The following is an 11,292-nucleotide window of genomic DNA, read 5'->3' as shown; positions in this document are numbered from 1 at the left end:
AAGATGATGTGACAGAACAATAACCCTTCTGAGGAACTGGATATGGTTTTAAGAAGTCCGTGTATTTTATGTAAGTTGCAACGACCCCTTTGAACAGCAGAGGACTTTTAGTTACCCCAATTTGTCCCTTGAATGGTATCCAGTGAGAAGAACAGTGGGAACAGTGAGGAAACTCAGCTTCAAGGGCGAGCAAAGAGAAAGGCCCTTTTGTGCGACTGCCCAGGCAGAACTCCACACACTCACTTTCACACACAGACAAAAGGGGGACGTGAACACTTATCTCTTCTGTTTTTTCTATATTTTTTTCTCCAAGGCCTGCAGCACAAAATCCCTCACAGGCAAGTTGTCAGCAAAGAGGAAGCATTTTGTATACAGAGGCCCAGCCTGAAAGATTAGCAATATCATTTACCACAAAACTGACACAGCAAGAGAAAGTGCTGTGAAAGGGCTCAGCAGAGGAGAGGGCTGAGATCTGTGTGAACAAATAATAAGTACAGCTGCTGCTTTAATGATTGTGCTGAGCTTCCAATGATGTGCTCGATTCTCCATACTGCTGAGCCAATATGAGACGTCAGAGGAACTCCATGGTAGTCAGTGGAGAAGCTGGGGTGAATTAAAACTGAAGTAAAACTAGCATAGCAAAGTTAAATATAAGTCTAATCCTGCTCTCCTGCATGCACATCACGCTGTGTTGGTTCCTTTTGACTTCACTTGTTAAGCAAGACAGATGCACAGCAGCAACCGGGCTCTTTTGCTGGGAGGAATGCAAGTGCCAGGAGATCAGAGACAGCAAGAGACATCCCTGCCCGCAGCGCTGATGGCCCACAGCCAAGCAAGGGAAGATGGTTTTCATCCCTGACCCCAGGGCGCTCATGCCTTTTGCATTAAAACTGTGCTGCATAAACAACTGAACAACACTGAGAGCAGGGACCAGAAGTCTGGACCTGTCTGCAGCTGGGTGCAATGTCAGGCACCTTCTTGTGTCGCCTCTCTCTTGTCCTGTGTCTCTCAGCATCATGGTGCTGTCCTGAAGAGGGGTGAGACTGCCTTCAGCCTGCAGGGTCTAGGTGAATACAAAAGGTGCTAGGATTGGTCTCAGTGACGAAACTGCTAAAGAAGGGCATGGCAGCACAACTGCCACAGATTTTAAAGGAATAGAGCCAGTCTCGCACTTGCAAATAGTGATTTTAGGCGGCTAACACATGGGGTGAAATTCCACTGTCAATCCCAGTGAGCTGGAGCACTTTTCCAGAGAGACAAGATTTCAGACAAGCCCACGTTTCCTGTTCATTGGAAGATACTGCCTCCTCTGTAGCACACCTGTCATTGTGAATCTAATTCATCAGTGCCCTGAGAACCTAAATGCCCCCTTGAGCACCATCAAAAAATTAACAACACTACTGCACAGATCCGAATGTACGTGATCTCTCTGTGCCATCCAAGTCCGCCAAATACCCCTATCACACTTGTAAGGTCTCATTTACCTAGAACCTACATTTTGGATCACGTTTTGCACAAAATGCAGGGAGGGAGATTAGCCTTGTTGGTCAGAGGCAAGTTGTCAGAGCTAATGTGAGTGAGGGAATAAGAGTTTTATCCCTTTTTCTCTACCTGGGGAAATAAGAACTCTTATCATCACAAGGCCTTTGTACAGACAGCAGTCACAAAGGTTTTCTAGATTTTCTCACTCTTTTCTCTGCAAACTGCAGCACATGGCTTTGGATAATGAAATACCCGATAGGCCATAACAGGGAAATAACCATATATATAGACTAGTTTGGAGAGTAGTCACTGGCAGAAAAGGGACATGCATTCCTGTCAAATGTTCAGAGACTCCTTCAGGATCTTTTAAAAATAATCCAGAGTATTGACATTTCCAAGCTTTTTGATGACTGAAGCTGTAATGTTTTGCCCATACCTGCTTTACCAGTTAGCTCTACCATGAAGCTTCCCTGAGTGAAATGCAGCTTTTCCTGGCAGAAAAGCTTCTCTTCTTAATTATAGCATTGAACTTTTCCCCGGACTGTAATCGATAACACAAGCAGAACAACCTTCTGCCAGTTTAATTTACTCCATCCACAGCAGGCCATTCCTGCAATCAGCTGTCTCCAGTTTGAAGACCACACAGCTCCTGAGATCTATCACAGCACATCCAGCATCCATCTATGTGAAGCACGAGCCCACCCAAGGCGAAACCCAACCTGCATACCCCTCAGCAACACGTATAGGTAGCATCAGAGTTCTTCTAGGAAGGACACCACCATCTAGTATGTGCATCATAAAGGTCACTGACTTTGTTGTGAGGACAGGTGGGAATGATGGAGGTGGCTGGGAGGGACTGAGGGTGTCAGGAGCTGCCCACACAGCAGGGAACCACAGCCTTCATGAGGCTCTGCAGAACTGGGCGTTCTCGGCATTTCAGCATGAGTTTACATTAATCTGGGTGTTAATTTGCTTTGGATACAGCCCAGAGAGTGGAAACAGTGTGGAGAGCCAGTGGGCTTGGCATCAGAGGTTTCCTCTGTCCTGCAAATAGGATGTTGACACTACCAGAACCATAACAAGGGCCATAAGTCCCGTTTTATCAACCACCCCAGCAAGCTCCCACAGCCAACATCTCCACCACCACAACCTATCCCCTCTCCCCTCAGTACCCCCTGCCCTCCGCTGCTGCCACTGGAGCTGACGGGAGCAGCACCTCCATGCACTCAGAAGAAGCCGTAAGGAGCAAGAGGGACATAAGAGCAGGCTGCAGCTCCTGCCCTGGCTCATCGCAGGCTGCTAGAGAGACTGCCCTGGTGGCAGCAGAGCCTGTGGCTGCAGAGGGATGTCTGGTAATTCACTTCAGCTCTGGATTTAAGCACTTTGGATAGACTGGAGGCATACACAGCACAGGTTTGACGCCCTCCTCCCACACAAATTCCACCTGCCTGTACTTTATGCCACCAGTGCTTCTGAATTTAGAATAAGCTTGCAACAGATAACACAACTCTGTTTTGTCAGGGCATCCAAATATATATATATATATATATATATATATATATTCAAATATTTGAAATGGTTAAAACTAAACCATTAGTGAAACCATCCATAAAACTGCCTCAAATTTGGTTTCCATGTTGAATATTGTGTCAGCATGTCCCTACGACACTTTTTTTTTCTTCTCACAACTGTTCATCACATTCCTTCGAAGTTCATTTCTTAGCCATTTTGTGCACATCACCCCACTTTTTGCAGCCCACCACCTTGCCTTTTCTTTCTCAGTTCCTTCAAAATCCCCACTTCCAAATTCCTTCATATCCCATCACAAGACATTTTTGCAAGCATTCCAGTCGTTTCTCCTTATCCTGATCTGAAGGCAAAAAATACAAATGGTGCATCTTCTTCTGATGCAACAAATGATTTTAGGGAAGTGCAATAAGCAACGGCAAATATGTGACCCAGGGGAGGCGTCTGAGCAGGAGCTGCACATCGCTCCCAGGCGCTCTGCAAACCTTTCATCTGTCACTCTCAAGCCTCTGCTTTGTTTGTGCTAGGAGTTAGGAAGCAGAGTAGCAGTTAGCAATGCTGGTAAAGGAAACTGAAGGCTGGGTGTAGGAACAGGCCTTCTGTCTGAACACATTTCTTCTTATCTTCCCTCGATGCTTATGCTGCAGTCATGTCACATCTACTGTGACAGATCATTATCCCTCCTGCGTGTGCAGCACTCCTGCACTGACGGTGTCACTTCACTATTTGTCATCAAACCCACGGGTTCACATGTTTATGCACGTCTCAGCTGTCTTTTGCTTTACTAGTGCTCACTTCATTTAGATTTATATGCCAACTACTAGTAGTAAGACAATAGTTTTTTTCTTTCCATAATAAGTAATTTACTTCTGGAAGAACTTGATTTTTTAACAGTCATAGGAATATTCATCAAAAGACTCAAACTAGTGTTTCTTTGTCCTGGGATATTTCTGAATATTTTTTCCCCTCTTTTTTTTTTCTCATCTCCAAACCAGTACCATTGATATTTGCACTGATCAGACACACAAGCTAAATTAAACTGTTGCAACCAGCACTTTAGATTCTGCCTCCCATGTTTCTTCTTGAGCTGGGTTGGGAAGCACAGTATTCACAGTCCCAGCAGTCTCTTGGAGTTCTTTGTGCTAGATATCAAACCACACTATCATCCTCATAATTCAACCAGTAATTGTAACCATGGGATATTTTATTTTAAAATATGTTGGAGCATGTGTAGTCACAGTCACCTAGGAGATGCTGAGCGAGTAGGAGTTTAGCCACAGAGAGTTTTGACAAGTTGTGTTTTGCAGGGCGAATCAAATAATCCTGTCTTTAGCTGGGAAGTTGTCCATGTGACTATGGTAAATAAAACATTACAAATTATTTCTTCTGAAAATGCAGTTGCTTACAACTGTGCTAACATCTGGAACTTTATAAATAGTAGCAAAAGGAGTTGGGTAGAAGCAGAAAAGGGAAGAACTGTGTAAAGTGAGAAGCAACACACAGTCTGAGGAAATTATTGATATCCCAGTTACCTAACAACAGACACAGAAGTGAAATCTATGGGTCTTGTGTATAACAGTGTGAGCTATTGCCATCGGTGCTGTGCCCATAAAAACACGAGTGAATACAAGAGAAAAAGTGTCTTTTGTATATAGTGTACATAGATGAGAGAGAGAGAGAGAGAGAAACAAGCAAACAAGCAGGCATCCTTTAAAGAAAATTATAAACTTAAAAAGGTCATGTGAAAAGTGTCCTGCTTTTCCAAACAGAATAAAAATGTGGAGAAAACCAGAACCTTTAGGCTTAGCTCTGTTTGTCAACACAAACACTGCCCTGCAGACAAATCTCTGCCTACTGCCCCCTAATTAAAAGAGCCGTCCTGTAGTTTTCTGAGATGAAAGAGAGAAACAAAGGGAAAGAAAACTACATGGGGAGAGAGGAAACAATAGCGTCTCTGTTTCCTTTATGAAATTTACTGGGAGAACCACAGTTTTACTGCAGAACCACAGGCCTTTTCTATTTACAAAGTCAAAGCCCAGTGAAAAACTTTGGAAGATCCTTGTGCCAGATGCTGTTTCCAATTACCTGCACTCTGTGTTTTCATAAGTGGAGTTTCTACTGAAACCATAATCAGCCTGAAGTATGTAATGTCCAAAATTGCACGCTTGGATCAGCAGGCTCTTCTCCATGTCTCTGGTAGCCCCATCCTGCAGGAAAATACCTTTTTTTCCTGTCAAAAGAACATAGCTAAGCTTAAATACTTGGCTTTAATTTTTATGTGGGCCAGCAGCCCATGAGAACACTGGAAAGTGGACATAAGGGGAAAACGATAATAAGGATCCTTTCTATAACACCTTTTCATGGGTTTTCCCCTTCTCCCAAACAGCTTGCAATAGTGAACATCACAGGCTACTTCTGGGTGCTAAAGTGCCCTGTGTAACAATTACTTGCTGTTTGATAAATTCAGCATCTGCAGAGGATTTCCAGCTTAAAAGACTTCAAAGTTTCCAATTTAGGAAGGAAGGGGAAGCTATATATAGCAGAACTGCAGGAAGCAGCACTGTAGGTTACCAGGCTGTGCCCTTGAAACGGAGCAAAGCACCCTGCTAACCAGCTTGGATGAGGACAGAGTTGCCCATGTTGCTGAGGGGAACCGGCCAGGGTTGCCCCGTATTTTGTTTTGAAATTTTAAGCCAGAAGTGCTGTGGCAATTAGCAGCTGGCTAGCAGAACCAGGAACTGAACCAGTGAACTACCCCAACAAAAGCTTTTAAAATCCAGGCATAGGGATAGCTAGTCCATTTTAGATATCCTTACACCATCAGCTCCTTGCATCTGCACCTGGAAAGACGCTGGCAAAAGTCACCCAGCAAGCAGATTCTTGGGAAGCACAAATCAGCACAGTCCTGCTGACTTTCTGTATTCAGATTTGGAGCCCTTGACAAGACCTATGGAATCTAACAAAAATGCAGACCTTTCCAGGAAATGCGTTTGGCTGTTTCTTTAACCCAAATATTGGGGTGTTTATTTATTTTTTATTATTATTTATTTTTACTGACAGAATTCTAAATTCTCTACAGTCCCCAAAAGGAAGCATTTCAAAGCTCTAACAATATTTTATCGTTATAGGACTTCATCTGGAAAAGAATAAAAATGGATGTCCCACCTGTCTGTATTCACACGATGGATTCTAATGAACTGCTCAGTGGTTTTGGCTGTTACAGCTAAGACAAAGACATAATTAGCCCCAAAATCTTAAAAATATAGTTTTTTTTAAAAAAAGTTCAAATATGAACATTTGTAACTTTAGTTATATGTAAACTGTGAAATATTGAACTTCTCTTTAGAAAAGGGGAAGAGAGAAGACTGAGAGAAAGAACCCCACTTTCTTTCCACTTCTCTCCAGACTACATATCCTCCTACAAGTATACAAGAGGCGAAGGTAGAGGAGTAGGAGCAGTATTACCATTCCCAAACCATCTATTCCCATGTATTAACTCACCTGCTTCCTCCACCACAGACACCTGAACATGAACAGAAAGACAGGCATCCCACTGCCTTTTCTGAGCTCACCGGGTCCTGGTTTCAGAGACAAAGGATGCTGCAAAAGGCCACAGATAGGGACCAAAGTAGGAACAGTTTCACTCTACTATTTTTATTTTGTTCAGCTCCACAGGAAGAAAATATTCTGTTCATATGGAGCAAACATAGTAAAAAAAAAAAAAAAAAAAATGGAACAATGAAATAATGTGCTCTGCAGTGTCACCCAATATTCCCATAGTGCTTTACTTAAGCAAAAAAAAAATGAATTTATTTCCAACACCTGATGGGATGAATCACCTTCTTCCTCCCCCACACACTTTTCAGAGAAAACTGGAGCTTAAACAGTTTGTACCCAGTAATAAATAAAAGTTTATGGCAGAACCAGAAATAAAACCCATTGCCCATATTTCCTATTGTAAGAGCTCTAGAAAAAAAAAAAAAAAAAAAAAAAAAAAAAAAACACAACTCCGTTGCTCAGTCCTTGCTCATACAGATTTCTGCCTTTTTCTTTTTTAGACTGAAGATGTAGGAGTAAAAAAAAAAAAAAAACTTTAATAGGGAACTGTTTCCCAGGTAATCTGCACCTACGATTTCTTCTTGCTGAAAGTGCTTTTCTTAAGCCTCCTTTCAGTCCTCGCACTCCCTTTCTCCTCCACTGCCATCAGCATTGGCACAGCCATGCAGGTAGTCCCTGTCCCAACTGGCTGAGCTTATTTGCCTCTTTAGTGGCTTCAGAGAGCTGGTCAACTTCAAAAAAAAAAAAAAATAATAATAATAATAATTGCACATTGCCTCAACCTCTTTGCATTTAAACTGTGCGGGAGAAGGCCTGAGACTGATGAGGAAACCTACAGGATATTCCAGCTGGTTCACATACAGTAGCAACATCAAAAGCAGCCAGTGAAAATACAGATTTTTCATTGCCCCTTCAAAAATAACTTCCTTTAGAAGTTCTCTTTTACCACATGTAATCTGAGCTATTCTTTTGGCTCTCAGGAATCAGAGGCTACCTCGTAATTTGAGTTAGAGGAAGCCTGGAACTGTGCTCTCCCTGGAGATCTGCAAACAAGGAACAACTGAGCTGCTGTTCCTCTCTTGTTCTTGGGAGAGGGAATACACAGCTTCACTCCTTTCGGCTGGCATCAAGCCAGGCAGTCTGGTCAGGAAAGCAGAGGGAGCCAGAAGGGCTTCTGTTCCCTGTGTCCTTCCAGTTGTGGCTTACAACAGGGAGTATCAGGTGAGCAGCCTCTGTTCCTTCCTGTCTACAATGCCTCTTTCTAGACTGGGATAAAAGCAAGTTCTAGGCATATATACTGATAACTACACCGATATATGCCTACACGCTGACAGCCTGCTTGAAAAGCAGAACCCTGCAGTGCCAGCATATAGGTTGAGCTGAATGTGCTCCCTGGCTTCAGTACATCAATGCCAGCTGAATGAGAGACAGCGTAATCCTGTCTGGCTTTTCAACCAGACATTACATATGGTAATTAACACGCGTAACCATCACACCTGCAAACCAGAGTTGGACATAGCCAAAATCCGCATTAAAATAACACTTAGTTAATTGAGGTAGTGCTTAACAAAGAGATATGAATGAATTCAGGTGCTCCTCTCATTTTTCTCCATTAGTATTTTGACACTTCATTTTTATTTTAGTAGAGAGTGATAGAGTACTGTGCCTCTGAGGTATGCTATCAAATCACAAAGCATATTTAAGTTGACTGTGAAGTTAGAGTCGGTGTTTGTTTCCAAAAGATATGCAGGAGCACAGAAATAGGAAAGGAAAAAATGTTAAAAGAAAGAAGTGAAACCCTTCTCATTAGTCTGTAGAAGTTCCTGCACAGCACTGCTCCCGTCCAGGACATCTCCCACAGACATGCATAATTCTGAGAGATTTTCCTAATGGTTTTAATCGTATTTTTAAGAAGACTCTCTGCCTGCCTACAATTTCATTGTGATCTAAGAAGAGACAGGTAGTGCTGGCAAAAACTGATTGTCTTATTTCGTTTCCTTAAAGTTAATAAACTCTCAATCTCAGCTCTTATTTCTGATTCTAATCAAGATCCAGCATCTTATTTAATTAGAAAAATATGGGAGAGAAGTATAATCCATCACTGCAGATGACAGATTAATTTACCCAGGCAAAACATGTAGAAGTCACTACATATTTTCTACCTGCAAACTCTGCAATGATTTTTCACATGTGCAAAGAACTGCAAAGGGAAGAAAAATGTGGGGAGGGAGGTGGTAACCTTATTCTGTAATGCACTAACAAGTTGTCAGTAAATTAGGCCCTGACCACTGAGACAATGGTTTCTAGAAGGTGCGGGAACTAACTTAATCCTGCACCAGTTTGTGCTCCTCAGAGACCTCCCACTCGCTCAGTACTTTAATCCTGCAGTTACTTTTTCTCTGCTAAACCAACACTAACTGCAGTCTGTAGTGAATAAAGAATAGATGAGCTTAACAAAAGGAGTCGAACTCCTGCCTTAAGTTTGCACTGTGACTAATTTAATTGCTTACAGCTTGCTTTCCTTCAGAAGCAAGCAGCTTGGCTTTATTGTACTGTTCTGCCCAGGAGCAGGTGGATTAAGCCTTCCCCACCTGAACTGGAAATGTAGGGCTTTATTAAGGGGAAAAATAGCAAGCTAAGGAAGGAAAGTTCTTCCTGAGAAAAAGAAAAGGAGTTTCATTGGCTTTCAATAGGCAATTTTTCCACAGTCACAGACCCCCATATGGCCTATTGGAATATGCAAGCAGCGACAGAAATCCAAGCAACCTACAAAAAGAAGGGGGAAAAAGAGAGGGGGAAAATAGAGAAAAAAAGTGGTGGAAGAAAGGAACATGAAACAGAAAGAAAAGAGAAAGAAAAAGCAGAGGAAGGAGGAAGACATCACCTTCAAAGCTCCCCATGTGTGAGCTGCTCCCTTGCTCACGCAGAACTGGCACCATCAGAGAGCACAGCGATGGAGGGACCAGCAGTAAGGCTGCCAGGCATATATCGCTTCCTTCCTCCTTTCCAAGGGCTTCTTGTCAGCTCAGCTTTCATCCAGAGGATGCTCCTCGCTCTCGATCAGCTCCTTTCTTTTCTTCTTTGCTGCCTGAGTAAGCTGTCAAGCAGGTGTCACTGTTGTGTCATGGCTCGCTCCCTTCCCTCGGCAGCGGAGCTCACTCCGAGTTGCTCCCGGTGATATTTATGAAGTGCAGATGCTCTTCATGCTCATTTCAGAAACAAACCTGCAGGTACTGCCGTATCTGAGTAATAAATGCCGCCTGACCTACTTTTAGCCACTTAGTTATATTCAGGCTGTGGCTTCTTTCTCTTCTCTTTACAGGTGCCTGGACAACACAACCCTGAACCAGGACCCTGGGTTATTTCTAGGAATGTTCCCGGCAGGAACGAGTACTAATTTGAGTCGTCTTTATCCCCACCCTTAGGTTGTAAACTCATGTTTGTAAACTCATGTTGTAAACTCAAGTTTGATGACGTTGTTTTGTAAGTTTTGATAATTACTTGGTATGTCACGGGAGTTCCCAGATATACGTCTCTACCGCTTGCGTAGCCTAGGACCAATTTGTCTTTCCAGCAAGACCTCTCTGCCTTCAGGTGAATACAAGACAACACTGCACGTCTCTGGATGTTTTCATACCAAAGCCTTTGTGATTTTTGAACTCCAAAAATGGACACCAGTCATGCTAAAAACATGCATCATACTTGGACACTGATGGTAACAGGGGACGCTCTGCATCCAAATCAGGATGGCTTTCAAACCCAAATTCTTTGTGCCATGACCGGTAGTTTCAGTGATTCAGAACTGGAAAATTAATCCTGTGACATGACACAAGTCGTTGGATCCCACCACATCATTTACCAGTCTGTGGATACAACCAAAGCTAGAGCCTATGGGCTAACCAACCTGAGGAACGCAGGTGCCAAATGTTTAATGAACTGAAGAGTAGCACTTAAGATATAATTTCATTGGCACCACGCTTCCTAATGTCTAGTTCACAGCACAGAGAAAAATGAAAAATGAGATGGTAAGAAATTCACGTTGAAATTAAAGGAATTAAAGTTTTTAAAACAAACAAACAAGCAAACAACGACATTTTCAAATTAGTGATTGCCTGAGTCGTAATCTACCAGCAGCTTCTCCTTTACAATACAGGTCCCTAGTAAATTACATCAGACTGAACTCTGGGGCTGAATGAAACAAGTCTTCCGGCAACCTAAAAAAAAAAAAAAAATATATAAAAAAAAAATTGGTTGAGTTATTCCTGGTTTAACCACAGCAAAATTTGGCTGTTACGAAGAAAATGAAAGAAAGCTGCAATAGGTGGAGCTTGCATGTTGGGGTGGCTAAGGAAACGATGGGAATGACACCAGGTCAAACTCCACCTAGACTCTCTATGAATCTTGGTGTTTTCAAACAGGTTGTATGACTTCATTTCAGCAAGCTATTTGATGAGAAAATATGTAGGAGGCAACATACTGAATCTGAGTTGTGTTTGTTTCTGCTTTTACTTACACTGCTGTAAATCTGCTCTAGTAAAAAACCTGATGTGTGACACAACACAGGAGAGCATACTGCGAAAACCTACATATAATCTTCATAAACAAATAATACAGTTAAACATCCTGGCAGGGAAAAAGAACATAAAAGGAAATAGAAATTAACGGAACTGGAGCTTATGCAAATCTGAACTTAAGAAAGTGCTTTCACCCCAGAATATTTCACAT

At 42.4% G+C, this 11,292-nt stretch overlaps 1 long non-coding RNA gene across 1 annotated transcript; it reads right to left on the bottom strand.

Annotated features, from left to right (window-relative positions):
• Nucleotides 1-3,149: 3,149 nt before the first annotated feature.
• On the bottom strand, nucleotides 3,150-6,681 carry LOC121068393. The gene is made up of 4 exons (XR_005818847.1): nucleotides 6,511-6,681; nucleotides 6,175-6,223; nucleotides 5,095-5,216; nucleotides 3,150-4,362 (listed from the first exon to the last, which is right to left on the bottom strand). It is a non-coding gene; the product is annotated as an uncharacterized LOC121068393 (long non-coding RNA).
• Between the last annotated feature and the right edge of the window lie 4,611 nt (nucleotides 6,682-11,292).

Source organism: Cygnus olor, chromosome 3 (assembly GCF_009769625.2).
Source record: "Cygnus olor isolate bCygOlo1 chromosome 3, bCygOlo1.pri.v2, whole genome shotgun sequence".
In the NCBI taxonomy this organism is placed as follows: domain Eukaryota; kingdom Metazoa; phylum Chordata; class Aves; order Anseriformes; family Anatidae; genus Cygnus; species Cygnus olor.
Note: the sequence above shows the minus strand (reverse complement) of the source record. Positions and strands in the feature narration are given on the sequence as shown.